Below are 15,919 nucleotides of genomic sequence, written 5' to 3'. Positions count from 1 at the left end.
TATGTGTCTTGATATACATTGTTTTAGTGGTACTCAGTGTAAAAATGAGGATTTTTTGTTTGTTTCTTTGTTTGTTTATTTGTTTGGAAACAAGGTCTAGCTGCCCAGGCTGGAGTTCAGTAGTGGTGTAATCTTCACCGTAGTCTCAAACGACCAGGCTCAGGAGATCCGATCCTCCCACAGCCTCCCAAATAGCTTGAGACTACAGGCATGCACCATTATGTCTGGGTATTTTTATTTTTATTGTTTTCATTTTATTATTATTATTACTATTATTATTATTATTATTATTATTTTTTTTTTTTTTTTTTTTTGAAGAGATGCAGTTTTGCCGTGTTGCCCAGGTTGCTCTCAAACTCCTGAACTCAAATGATCCACCCTCCTGTGCCTCCCAAAGTATTGGGAATACAAGCGTGAACAACTGTGCCTAGCCAAAATGAGCTGCTTACTACATCAAGAGCTTCATGTTGTTTTAAAATTAGGAAGATACATACAATGAATGTACAAAAGATAGCTTTCATTCACTGGTGAATAAAAATTAATTCCTTTCAACAATCTCTAAGATTTTTTAAGTATTATCCTAACCTGTATGAGACCATTCACCTTAAATACTAAGCAGCAAAATCAGTCAAAATAATGAACCCAGCCACCCTTGTGTGTGTGTGTGTGTGTGTGTGTGTGTGTGTGTGTGCGCGTGCGGGTTAGGGGTGTAGGACTCTATTATGATTTTTTTTTTTTTTTTTTAAATAACTGATAGGAAAAGTCTTAGAGAGAAGCCCTACTTGGCTTTTGGAAATTGAGAGAGTGGTCATGATGCCATGGACTCTTCTATAAAAAATCTCAGCCACTTGGAGAGGCCACAGTCCTTGGTCTTCATTCAGGGGAGGCATAAAGACATAGTATCTGGCCCCTCAGTGAAAGAATTTGTGCTTTGCCCCTCAGGGAGTTCTCACTTTCAGAATCTAAGGAGAATCTCAATTTGGTTAATTTCTTCTTCGAAGTTAGTACAGAAATGGCCCTGGTCACAAATTCCCAGTTGGAAATGACTAAATTTCCTTTCTCTAACATCATTTCCTTGTTTTATTAAAGTATTTTCAATAATACTTGTAAGTATTCACAAGGCATTGTTAAAATCATTGATTATTTAAGACATCCTGAGGCATGCACATTAATATTTTACTACTCTTGCACCGTCCATACCAAAAGCCAATATGTTTTATAAATCTAATTGAAATATAGGTAACATTTATAATAGTCAACACTCATTCTGTGCTTGCTGTGTATACATTGTATGACTATATTGAATATTGATGTCAACTTCATGAAGTAGATCCTGTCACCACCCACATTTCTTGGATGAAGAATGAACACACAAGGATTGTATGCATATTGTTCAAGGCCATGGGACTGGTAAGAAGCAATTCCAATCCAGAGAGTGTGACTCCAGAGTCAATGTTTGCACTCACCACCCAGTATTGTCTGCCATACAATAAACAAGTCAAATTTGAAACAAAAAAATTGTTAAAGAATACTTAAAATTTTCATTAAAAAATTAAATTGAAGTTATAATAGAATTTGTAATCAAATTTTAGTTAATGCTTACATACACTATAATAACACTTCAAAAAGCAATTGAAATAACTTTTGCTTTTCTGTTAAATGAGTTAAATACTCCTAAGTAAAAGCATGTCTTTTATACAACAATACAATTAAAAACGTGTAATGATATATTACATATTCTGTTGGTAAGTCACAATCAATATTCTCTGTAGAGTAACAAAATGTATACAAAGTATTCTGCTAGTGTAAAAATAGCAAGCTGCTGGGTCATAGTGTGTTTGCAGTCTCCCTGGTAAGAACACTATCACCTTGGCATTTTCCTGCAAGCTACCTGATTGTGTGCTACATGAGCACAATTAAAATGCAGAAACCCATAGGGGTAGACTTGTGTGCTCATTCATGGTTATTTATTGATTCAATTACTTATTTTTTTCAGGGAATATTAGAACCTACATGTTAAGGTGACTATGCTAAACAATGGGGATACAACATAGGTAACGGTATCTGGAGTCTCCGCTCTCACAGAGCTTAGCTCTAGGAGAGGTGAGAGGCAAGTAAACAATATCAGCACAATGCCACCTGTAATTATTCATTGCATCAACAGAGACGACTCTCTCGGAGCACTTAGGAAAGACATCTCATCTGCTGGAGTAGGAAGGACTTCCAGGAGGTAACTTCCACATTCCGACATAAGGAATGAGGAAAAACTAGCTAGGGGAAATAGAAGAGGGAGTAGAAAAGTGAACAGCTAGTACAAAGGCCTAGAATTAGCAGGAAACTTAGTGACCTGGAAGAAATAAAATGATATTCTGTATATTTATTTAGTTTGTGATGGAGAATAATAAAAGATACTATTGGGGAAGTGAGGCAAGAGCAGACTTGAAGAACTGTTTAATCCAAGTTCAAATTTGATTTTCATCCTACAGGCAGGTGATTAATGTGTTTTTAGAAAGAGTATAATATCTTCAGATTTGTATTTCATAAATATCACTATCATTGCAAATTCTATAGTTTTTCAAGTGAAAGGTTATTAGACATAGGCAGATACTATATAATAGAGCCTATTTAATCATTCCACACATCTTTGTGAAGTTCTAGGTACTCAGGCATGTAAGTGAAAAAAACAGATACAAATCCTTGCTTTCATAGAGCTTACATTCAAGTGACAGGAAAATAAATATAATAAAATGATACATTACATATTCTGTTGCAAAGTCACAAGCACTGTCAAAAGAACTAACAAGCAGTCAGAGCAAGGTCATAGGGAGTGAGCTTGCCTAGATTGTTCAAGGAACAACAAGCAGGAAACTGGTGGTGAGTGAGTGAGTGCAGGAGAAAGATAAGACTTTGTAGCCCCCATGCAAAGACTTCACTTTTTACTTTTGGTACAAAAGGAACTCATTGCTGAGTTTTAAGCCCAGGAGTAACATACTCTGTACTCTTTTAAACATTTACTTTAAAAGAATCACCGAGTACTATTTTGAGGGGAAAAAAAAAAAAAGTTAAGAAGGCAGGTGTAGCAACAGAAAGCCTTGTTAAGAAGCTATTATATTGATCCCTGTCAGAGTAGATGCAGACTGATAACAATAGAGGTAATTAATAATGATTAAATAATGCATACATTTTCAAGTTAGAGACATCAGGGATTTCTGATGTATTGGACAAGTGGTATGACAGACAATAGTCAAGGATGGCCCCCATTGCCTGGGCAACTGAAAAACTGCAGATACCAAATAAATTGTAATCTCAAATGAGTATGGTGGCATGTGGAATAAGTTTTAGGGAAAAAACATGGGGTTACTTTTGTATATGATTAATTTGGATGTCACTTCACATTGTAAGACATGTGAAGTAGTCAGTTTGATATGAGTATGTGGTTCTAGTGAGGCATCTTGGCAGAGATAAATTTAGGAGTTTTGTCAGCACGTGTATTAAAGCATGAATTTAAGACTGGATGAGATTAACTAAGGAAATAAGGGGGAAAAGAAAAAAAAGAGTGAGACAAAAGACACTTCAGCATTCAAAGATCAGAAATATCTAGGGTTTCTCTGTCAGTAGTTACCTGCAAAAGGCAGGGAGGGAATGGAAGGGCAGGCTTGGTCCAGAGGCTTTGCCTGCCGAGAGTGTCGCTCTGAGGTGTGTGAGGTGCAGTCTGTTGCATCACCAGCAACTCACCACCAGAAAGCTCCTCTTTAGAAGATTTCTGTAAAAGTGCCGTGGAGTTTGCTACAAAATCTCAGGAAGTACTAGGTTTCTGTATTATATGAAAAGTATCTGGAGATTGCAGGCATAAGGTAAACCTATACATCTAGGTTAGATCTTGCAAATAAAGAATATGAAAATCCAGTCAAATCCCAGCACTTTGGGAGGCCGAGACGGGCGGATCACGAGGTCAGGAGATCGAGACCATCCTGGCTAACACGGTGAAACCCCGTCTCTACTAAAAATACAAAAAACTAGCCGGGCGAGGTGGCGGGCGCCTGTAGTCCCAGCTACTCCGGAGGCTGAGGCAGGAGAATGGCGTAAACCCGGGAGGCGGAGCTTGCAGTGAGCCGAGATCTGGTCACTGCACTCCAGTCCGGGCTACAGAGCAAGACTCCGTCTCAAAAAAAAAAAAAAAAAAAAAAAAAAAAAAAAAAAAAAATGTCTTAATGAATTCCTTTTCTCAGAGAATGTTAGTGGAGAGAACCAAAAAATTTGCCAGAATGACTGAAATATTTTCCATTTCCTGAAAGACTTTTGCAAAATGGAAACAATTTCACCATGTGCTGTATTCTTAACTAATGGAGATTGATTAAGTCTGATGAGCATCAGGAATTGCATTGCAAACAGAATGTCTCAGCATTTTAGCAGTGACTTGCTGAAATATTTAGAAATATTTACCTCAAATTTTTATAGGTAGAACATATCTCTGAATATTATGAAAACTAGTGAATTGAATAAATTTTATGTTTTATCTTCAAATATAAATATCAAGAAGAAATACATTTTTAAATAAAAGTATATAAATACCCATTAAATGATGTTCAGTGGCATACTGAGATAACACTTTAGGAGTGAATACAATGAAAACATTCTGAAAACATTATTTTATTGTTGAAGAAGCTTTGAAAACTTGGTGAGAAAAAGCGAGATATTCAAACTCTGATTTATTAAAAAATTCCAGTCTATATTGAAAAAAATTGTTTTCATTTCCATCATGCTATCTATTTCGTTGAAAGACTTTGATGCGTAAATGGAGGGAATTCGAAAGATTCCATGATTACAATGCTACATGTTCAGCTTGTTATTTAGGGCAATGACAGAAAGTCACAGGAATTCCTTTCCTAAGACAACATTTAGTTTTTAAATTCTTCATTAACTTAGACAGGTTTTAATGGAATAAATGGTTATATCACTTTGAATATGTTAATTATGCAGATAAATCATCACAGCATACTACATGGAAATGCCTTATTGTATTCGCAGATTAGAAAAAATCTATACATGTATTTTCGAAAAATATGCACAAAAACACTAAAAAGCTGGGCGAAGGGGAGAATCCATAAATTAGACTGAGACAGAGTGAACAGTTAGATAAAGTGAAGTCACATGGGGAAGTGGATCAAAGAGGAGGGAGTGCTGCTTTCAGCTCAAACAATATGTGGACTGAAAATTGACTATTGAATTTTCTAAAATAGAGGTTATCACTGCCCTTGAAAAGAGTAGTTTTTATAGAATGATGAAGTAAATTGGGTTTCAGAAAGCATAGAAGGAGTGGAATGTGAGGCAGAGAGTATAAAGGACTCATCCACAAAGTTTTGCTATCCAGTGTAGCCAGAAAAAAAATGGACAGTAATTGACAGAAGATTATCAGGAGACACTTACATGCTTGCATGAAAATGATGGGGTAATGGGCTAGAGAGTGAAAATTTGATATTGTAGACAAGAGAGTAGAGAAATTTCAAAGTAATATGTTTAGCCAGACATGAAAGGATTAGGTCTCATTCACAAGAGAAGATATTTTATCATCAGATCATGGAAATTTCATTTAAGGTCAAAGGCAGAGGTAGCGTTTGCCTATGCTGGTAATTGGATGGTTGTGGCTATGACAGTCAGCCAGATTTCATGGATTCTACATTCTTAGTGAAGTGGGAAGCAAAGCCACTGGGTAGTAGCAGAGCTAGAGCTGTTGAAGTGGTTTGAGGAGGAGAAACTATAAAATAACCACAGAAGAGGGTGGTAGAGGACTGGCAAGTTCTTGTATGTATGCTGCACAGTTTAAAAGGTCCATTTAATGTTTGTAGCCATGAATTTAAGACAGAATTCTTTAGCGTGGCTTCGTGTTTTTCTCCTACTGCATTCTGCTATTGAGAAAAGTGTACAGACATAGAATACAGCCTGTAGCAGTGGTAGTATTTATCAAAATAACTCTGCAGATATGTAATTTACCGTACTTGGTAAACATTGTTTAGATATTGGGGCTGAGGAAATGAACGGGGTCAAATGTAATACCGACACTAGTAGCTTTGGCTGCATGCGAGTCAATTCACATCACTAAGAAACAGAAGGGGCCAGGGTTTAGAAAACACACAAATAAACTTACACAGTTTAGATATTTGCCTATTTTACCTCTGGATTTCTAGGGTAGATATGCTTAGGTTCTAGGATCTGGGGTTCTGGAAAGCAAGGTGCACTGGAGATGTAAATTAGGGAGTAATCACCACATAGAAAAGGATTAATCCAGTTGAAGAATCATATATTAGAAGAGGTCCATCAATAATTTCAAGAAAAGAAGACACAGAATTCAGCATACCAGACCACAAACATTTAGGAAATGGGAAGATGGTGAGCAGCTGGCAGGGGACCTTAAAAAGAGAACCAAAGAGCGAGAAATAAAATTCTGAAGACACAGGAAATGATTGGTTCAAAAATTTAGAACGTGGCAGGAAAGTGGTAGGGAAGAATCTGCATCAATGGATGGTGCAACGTGTCCCAAAGTGAATAGAATATTCTGGGTCATTAGCACATTTGAACCTTACCCAAAGTGCATACTTCTAATTTCAGGGGGACCAAAGTTTAGGAGCCATATCAGTATCCAAACGCTATTATGAGAATACATTAAATACAAACTCAGACACCTAAAACTTTGTTAATAATGCAGTATCAAGAGTTTTAGTTTTTGAGTTATGGTTTTCTTTAAAAGTGTAAGTGGATTTAACTTGATAATGTTAATAACTGAAGTTTCATAAAAAAGAATACCTTGTAACCTTGAACACAAATGTGGGACAATAACTAAAATTTTACTGTAATGAATAATATTTGATAATTGATCAGTTAGCAATTAGAGGTTACAGGCTAAATCCATATTTATTTTTGTGAAATTAAGATAATGTCATTTAAAAACAGATTTCTGGAATTTTGAACTGAAACAATGAAATTTAGTGCCAAATTTTGAACTCCTTCAAGGTAGAGTATAATAAACAGCCATTCAATTTCAAGCATCTACACGTTTTTTGAAAAGTTATAACTATTATTGGTGACATTTTTCAAAGAAGCATAAAATTAGTCTCCTCTCAGTTTTTATTTTCATTTGCGAAGTTTAAATCCAAATTAAACTTTAAAGCAAAAAGTAAATAGTTTCTGAAATACTCCTTTTGAGAAAGCTCAGAAATATCTCATTTCTTTTGCCTCTTATTTTCTCATGTCAGCTATAGTGAAAATATGTTCTTCCAAATAGTTCACAGTTACATGGGAAAGCTCATTGTATTTATAGGTTAAATGAATGAAAATTTGGCTGCCCTTTATATTAGGCAGGCTTCAATTGTTTTTTGTATATTATGATGAAGTGCTTTACTTCTCAAGTGAAAGCTCCCTGAGGTTACAGTCATTTATGCCTTTAAAGAAACAGTCACTCAATAAATGATGTTTAGGTACAAACTATAAAATAATGTATATATTTCATATACTTTTTGGCTAAATTAAATATTTAAGAGACAAATTAGTAGGAATTGTAAGCTGCCGTATATATTTCTACAAAAACATCTCTACCTCCACTTCACAAACACTTCTTTGAAACATCCTGCTATATATGAGGAATAAGTAATATCCCATTTTGTTTTAATTTTCATCAGAGTATCTAATCACATGTGCTCTAGCCATTTGGATATATTTGTAAGTATGAATTATCCATTCCTAAGCTTTTTTTTCTGTCAGTTTTTCTATGAGTTGTCTAAAATTCCATAAATGTAAGTGCTCAAATTTGTATATTACAGATAATTAATCAACCTTCTGGTTTAACATTTTGAATAGACCATATCCAAAGATACTCATATGAGGAAAGTTAGATATTCCTGGTGCAGTTATACATTTCTCAAGTATATTAAAATATAAAGTACATATCAAACATTTAAATATTGTTTGACTAAAAACTGAGTTAGGTTTACATATGATGAACATAATTTTAAAATAAGACAACCTGGATTTACAACCAAGCTTTGCTAACTTCATAGATTTAGGCAAATATTTTGTTTTGACCCAGCTTTAGTAGAGTTCGTTTTGTCAACATTTTTTATTCATTTGTTTGATTTGTGGGAATGGGTGGGGAGAATGAGACTGAATATAGGATAAGTGGATATTATTACAAATTATCTTCATCCACCTTTGTGTTTCACTTTGTTTTGTGGTGAAGTCTTTTGGAATTTAATATTAAACTTAAGAAATTACAAAACTTTTAGTTTTTTATGTTACAGTTGTAAGTAACTCATACTGCCATATTTTATTTTTATGCAATTGAATTAGCATTGTATTTATAAGATAGTATATATCACTCAAAATGTTTAAAAACATGTTTCTAAATTATTCCCTTTCTTTATTCAAGTAGGCCGTTAAAATATTTATCTTTATGAGCAATTCAGAGTTGGATAAAAGTTTTGGATTTTTCATTCAGCATCCTTCCTGATAATGAAGAAAGTAATCAGTGTCTTCTGGTGCTCTGTCATCATTAGGCAAACAACTAAGGTCTAGACAGAAAAGGTGATATGCTGGGTTAATTCCTTGGTCAAATGTGGGTATGAACATGTCAAAGTCATTATCTGCCAACCATCTATATTGAGCTGATGATACTCACTCCCCAGCAGTGAGGGTCTTTACTATGTAATTTAAATACCTGGATACATTTTTAAAAGTAAAAATTTTTGCTTCTAACCTATGACATTTCCTCTATACAGAAATAACCCTTTGAGAAACATCATCTAAACTTCTAGAGCTTATGTGTTTGCAACATGTAATTCCATTCCTTGTTTTTCCACCTCTGCTTCAATTTGACACTTAAATACATCTAGCAACTTTGCCTAAAGCAAATTGAAGGCTTTCTTTACTTTTGCATGCATTATTAGAGACTCTAATCTCTCTTCTATGGCAATTCATATTTTATTTCACAGAAGTGTAGTCTTTAATTTGCTCCTTTTGAAAAATATTCCACTCTTTCATTACCTTATTAGATTTCTAGTCAATTCAATTAGATTCACTGCAAGCAAATTTATTTAAAAGATATTATATGCCAAACTATAAAGTCATCCTTTTGCAAGGATAAAATATGAATGGTCCTATTTTCAGGTAATGTACTTCAACAATCATAGATTATTTCTCTAGCTTTTGGCATCCACAGAGTACTTAATTAGAATTCATTTGCCCATAGGCTACTAATTTTATAAAGATTGACATCAGCTGCGATACAATGAAACCTACCAAGTCATATCAGTAAGAAAGGTAGTGTTGCTTATAATCCTTTAATAGAAAATTCAATACGATTTTGATATTTACAAAAATAAGGCTCCACAGCCATTATCTTTATTTTCTTGACAATTATTTCCATTAGAATGTTCTAATTTATGACTATAAACAATAAGAATGTTGGCCTTATTTAAATTTCAGCAAATAAATATGGATCCATAAATTACAGAGAAATTTCTCTTTGAAGACTACTTTTAACAACACATTTAGAAGCTAAATTAACACACTTATTACTCACATAAGTTGAAACATTGCGTTTGTCATCCTGAAAGGCAGTGGTAACTGAATTGTCATTGTGCTATTTTCTTAAATTAGGCTCTGAAATGTATTTCTGTATTAATTGAAGCATTTGGAATTGTTTGTTAAAATAAACACCACACATCATCAATTTCCCTTCCTCATGGACTAAAACAAATCATCAAGCATTTGGGAGCCATATTTAAATTCTTAGTATATGAGCAATTTAATACCATGATCATTATTTAAGGAATTATCCTCAACCATAAAAATATCATATTTTGTCCACAAAGTGATAGGTTGAGAATATTCAAATCCTGACTACATTACTGACATACAATAGTTGAGCAGGCCACATGCAATCACAAAAGTATATTGCCATTAATGGTGTCATTATGACACGCAGCACACAAAGTAGCATATTATTTCTCTAACTTCTGGTAGTTCTCATCTTTCCTCTTGAAAGTTGGTGAATTATCAATTTTATTAATAAAATAGCATCAGCATCTTTATATCACTGTTTAATTCAACACTAATTCAAGACCAGTAGGCTAAATTTTGATTAACAATCGTTCCCTGAAGAAAGCACTATTTCATTTTACTGGTGTATGCTTTGTTCTCTACAAATAGTGCTCCCAAAGCCCTTTAAAAATCTATGTAATAGGCCGGGCGCGGTGGCTCAAGCCTGTAATCCCAGCGCTTTGGGAGGCCGAGACGGGCGGATCACGAGGTCAGGAGATCAAGACCATCCTGGCTAAGCCGGTGAAACCCCGTCTCTAGTAAAAAATACAAAAAAATAGCCGGGCGAGGTGGCGAGCGTCTGTAGTCCCAGCTACTCCGGAGGCTGAGGCAGGAGAATGGCGTAAACCCGGGAGGCGGAGCTTGCAGTGAGCTGAGATCCGGCCACTGCACTCCAGTCTGGGTGACAGAGCGAGACTCCGTCTCAAAAAAAAAAAAAAAAAAAAAAAATCTATGTAATGACAACACAAACAATTATTACTAAAACAAAATACATTTTGTATAGCATAGAATTTTAGACACAGAAAAATAGTGCATTTTATTTCCTGTAGATGTGTATTATTTTTATACAATCAGCCAGTCATTGGTTTTATATCATGGAAAAACTATACATTTGGTTCAATATGTACGTGCTATTGCTTATCCACATTGTGTGATGTCTTAGTCTGTCTTGTGCTGCTTTTATAGAATGCCATGTGCCAGATAATTTCAATATAACTGAAATTTATTTCTCATAATTCTGAAGGTTGGAAAGTCCAAGATAAAGATGCCAACATTTGGCAAAAATCATCTTGCTGTGTCATCCCATGGCAAAAGACATCCCATGATGGAAGGCACAGAAAGGGTGAAAGAGAGACAAAAGGGGCTGAACTCATCCTCTTTATAAGAAGCACACTTCTGTAGTAATAGCCTTAATTTATTCATAACGGCAGAACTTTTATGGCGTAATCATCTCTTAAAGCTATCACTCCTTAATGCTGCTAAAATGGCAATTAAATTTCAATCTGAGTTTGGAAGGGAACAAGTATTCAAACCATAGCATTCTGTCCCGTGCCCGCAAACTAACGTTCTTCTCACATACAAAATGCATTTAGTCCATTCCAATATCCACGAAAGTCTTAATTCATTCTGTCATCAACTCCAAATTCCAAAGCGTCATCTAAATCAGAGATGAGAGAGAGTCAAGACGTGATTCATCCTGAGAGATATTTCTCTTCAGCTCTGAGCCTGTGAAACTAGACAAGTTATATGCTTCCAAAATACAATGGTGGCATAAGATGGGCCTTTCCATTCCAAAAGGAAGAAACAGACAAGAAAAGAGAGGTATCTGATTCTAAGTATGTCAAAATCTAATAAGCAGAACAGCATTGAATCTTAAGTCTCCATAATAATCTCCTTTGACTCCATACCCAAGCTTCTGGGCATTTTGAGCTAGGAGTTAGGCCCTCAAGGGCTTGGGCCTCCTACAAACCACGATTTAGCTGGGTTTAGCCTATGCAGCAGTTCTCATTGGTCAGAGTCTTGTGCCTCCAGCTCTCAGGCTGGAGCTGCACACTGGTGTCTAAGAGTTCTGAGGTCTCAGCAATAGCCACACTCTTTTTTGTTCCACTAAGCATTACCAAAATGAAAATTCCCTGCGGTGGTCCTGCCCTTGTGGCAAATTTTTGCCTGGGCCCCCAGGCTGTCCAATATCCTCTTTAAAATCTAGGTGGAGATCACCCTAGCCCTACAGCTTACAAAATCTGTGAACCTGCATAATTAGCACCAAATGGACTCCACCAAAGCTTACTACTTGTGTCCTGTGGTGCTGCCACACAGGGTACACCTGGGCCTGCCTAAGTCATGGCCTGCTTCTTACCACTCTTACAATAGCAATCCAATTCCAACATGAGTTTGGGAGGGGTCAGGCGTAAAACCATAACATATGCCATTGTCATTATGTGTCATCCAAAAATATCAGTGGATAGAGATTGATGAAAACTCATGGTTTTGTCTAAATTGGAAAGTTACTTGGCTTTAATATTCTAACCAGACCTCTACATTTTTCAGCAATAATGTGAAGTTATATTAATTTTGGCAAATATTTATTGTATTTTGAAAAGATGTCCTCCACAACATTTCTCATTACACATACACATACTAAGACTGGTATTCTTACCAAGAAGTGTTTCTTATGTTCACTCAATTTGAATACAGGTGGGGTTTTTATCACTGCAAAGTGAATATTAGTTCATTTATACTTAAAGACTACATTGTATTCCTGTTCTCTAACAGTCAAATTTCAAATTATACGAACATTTCCCACTCCCATTGCTTTGTTCCTATTGTATTATTTTTGTAAATAATTTTTTTATTGTGGCACAATATGTACAACATAACTTTTGCCATTTTAATCACTTGTAAATATACATTCACAGTGTTCTACAACCATTACCTCCATTTCTAAAACTTTTTCATCACCCCAAGCAGAAACTCTGTAACCATTAAATAATAACTCCCTTTCCCATCTACTGTATTATTTTAATAATCAATGTATTTACTGTAAATACTTGCTTAATTTCATCTTCAAAATTATCTGATTACCCATTACACAATCTTATCAATATTCACTAAATATTAATGGAATTGTAAGCAAGTTTTTTCTAATTAATATTCTCTGAATGCCATTCCCTGAAGGTCAGTTCTGTTAATGTCATCCAGAGATTACTAACAAAGAAGCCATTGGAAAATTGAGTAAGATAAATTTTCTTGTTTAAATGAGACAACTAACATTAATTAAAAAAACTTGTTTCAACTAAGATCAATTAATCACACTCAACAGATTTGTAAATATATTGACAAACTATAACACTTAAAATCAATTATGTTCTAATAATTGTTTCAGTGGTTTCCAAAAGCATATAAAGATTAAATATTTTCAACTAATTAACAGTCTTCATTGGTCAAGAATGCATAATAACAACATTTTGGGGGAAGTTCCACAGAAACATTTCCTAATAATATAAACTAAATGAAGTATTCAGAAATATTTGTTGGTATAACAAATTTTCCTGCTTTTATGAGAATAACATTTTTCTAACTAAAACTGTCAGATCAAAATTTTTCTGGAATGGTAGTTAATCATTCAAGTTCAAAGTAATGATTAATGCTTGTTTACTTTATAAAATTTATTTTAAAGAGTTCATTCATTCATCTGCAACAAGTAGTCATAAGACCTCATATGTATGTAAAAAGGATATATATATAGAGGAACATATATATTCCCTATTTGATATATATATAAAATATATATGATATGTATATAAAATTTTCCTTCTGTATTTGAGACACAAGCAGCTTCTTCAGCAAACCTGTTCAGACAGTGACAAGCATTTCACCTGAACTAATAATCAGAGTATAGACTACTTGCTTTAAATATTATACTTTATCCATGTCATATTTTGCATCAAGTATAACATTCATTTGATGAATTTTAGAATCATTAAAAATTTTGTTTTATTTTCCTAACATCCTAGCAGAGGAGATTCTCTAAGTGAATAAATTACCATTATTATCTTAGTCCATGGTCATATTTGCTATATACTCACTGGAGTTTTTATGCACTTCCTTATATAGTTGCAGGAATGGGATTTTAGTTTTTATTTAAGTAGTTCATAACCTAGTACATTGAGAATCGTATTTATAGCCATTTATATAAACTCATTATCCCTTCTTTTAAAATTTAAAAAAAAAAAAATGTTGGTCAAAATCTCCTGCTGGAAGCCTCTCTATCCTCTGTTTTCTTTTGAGATTTTGGCATTTTTCATTTTACAGTGTCTTTTTTTTTTCCTATATATCTCTTCAAGTTTGGTTTTCTCTGCAACATCACTTTGCTATTATCTTTTATTTTATGTACTTTACCCATAGGCAAAATTTCATCCTTATGAAAGGTAATGGCTCTCAGAAATAAATACATATACATGGGCATGTGTGCGCGTGCGCACACACACACACACAAAACATATGTCCCCAGAGTTGTTGCTTTAGATAACCATATGAACATATCTTATCTTAGAATTTGTCCAAGCACCTAAAAACTCTCATATTTAAACTTTCTTAAGGATTGGTGCTCCTCATATCCCTCCTTTGCTTAAACAAAACAAAAGAAAACAAAAAACTGATGTTGCCTATATATGAACATCTCAGCTTGGTAACCTCAAAACACAGCTGCAAATAATCCTTTTAATTTTCCACACTACTCCTCTGTGTACCACGGACTTTCGTTAAATATAATTGTTAAATGTCTATATATTCCCGTTAGAGTTTTGAAATGTTGCTTATCTCTTGTCCACATTCTTGTTTTCAAATTTGAATTTCTACAATATTTTCATACTTCTTTTGTAACACTGATAATACAATATCTTGCAATAGTACAATTGTCTTTCATTCTTTAGTACCACTTGTGCATGGAATGTTTCTTGGTTATTTTTTATCTCCTATTAATAGTTATTACATCTTTGGTAGGAATTCTATTTTTCTACGAATCTCACTACCATTTGAGTTATATTTTCATGTTATGATATTTAGTAAAATAAATCTAAAAAACAGAGCTTTCCATTTACATTTTCGGTTTATTTTATATCAGCACATATTTTGTCTATTTCCTCACTGATCCACTCTTTACTATTTTTGTGGCCACTCATATACCTATTTTATGCATGTCTAAATTGGCTGTCTACCAGCTGATAAAATTTTATTTATTATTTTATCATTCAGTAATTTTTGGACTTGCATGCAAGAAACCAATCTGTTCACTTCTAAAATAAATTCATTTGCTCAAGGAATGAATATTGTTGAGGAAACTCAATGTCATTATGAGGGACAAAAAAGTAGGACTCTATAACACCAAGGTCATTATCAGTTCTACATTCTTAGAGCTGACATCTTTCTGATTTCTCAACAGATACAATCCTATTATCATAGCCATGGCAGCTTAAATTTCCCAGCCTGTACTGTCATGCCTAGAAGCGGAGATAGAATCTGTACCTTTAACTATAATTAAATGTTTTTAGCTTCACTCAAATTAGATTAACTTAGTTCACAACATTTACCTTTCAATCTCTTTCCATAGTTCAGTGTATGCTATATATTTATTACATTAAGAAAATAAATGCTGTACCTAGAAATATGAAAGAAGATGGCAATTCCACTCAAATGAACTATGTGAAACTAGTGCACAGAGTGTTTTCCCTTGAAAACTGCCAGGTTTTATTTTCAGAAGAAAGTAGAAAGGTACATAACTACTCCAGGAAATTGCACTGTTTTAAAATTTCTTTACAGACTAGAAATGTCTTGAGGGCAAAGCTTATTTCTTAATTGCCTCTATGCCTGCAGTGTCTAGCCTAATGTAAAAAACTTAGCAGTTGAATGCACACCATATATTTGTTTTATACCAGGAGATTATTGGTACAACTATAAACCACATATTTAATCTTCATGAGTTTTTTTCTGCCATTGCAAATAGAGGCTCAGTTTCTAATTTCTCAGTATAAATTATCTTCCCAGAATTTGGAGAACGTGATTAGATATATATAGGAAATTTTTCTTCCATTTCCTCTATTAATTATGTTCTTAGTTTGGTGGCATGAGGAGTGGTGGTGGTTTGGTAATGTTTATAGATTGTGACACTCAGGCTTGCAAACTTGTAGTGGACATATATACACAAATATATTTCAGATATTTATTTTGTGTGTGTGTGTATGTCAATAGATAGATAGAAAATGTACATGTTTTCTAATGATTCAGCCCTGAGAAAATAAAGAGCTAAGAATTCATTACATATACAAAAATA

Source organism: Chlorocebus sabaeus, chromosome 7, assembly GCF_047675955.1.
Source record: "Chlorocebus sabaeus isolate Y175 chromosome 7, mChlSab1.0.hap1, whole genome shotgun sequence".
Taxonomy (NCBI): domain Eukaryota; kingdom Metazoa; phylum Chordata; class Mammalia; order Primates; family Cercopithecidae; genus Chlorocebus; species Chlorocebus sabaeus.
Note: the sequence above shows the minus strand (reverse complement) of the source record.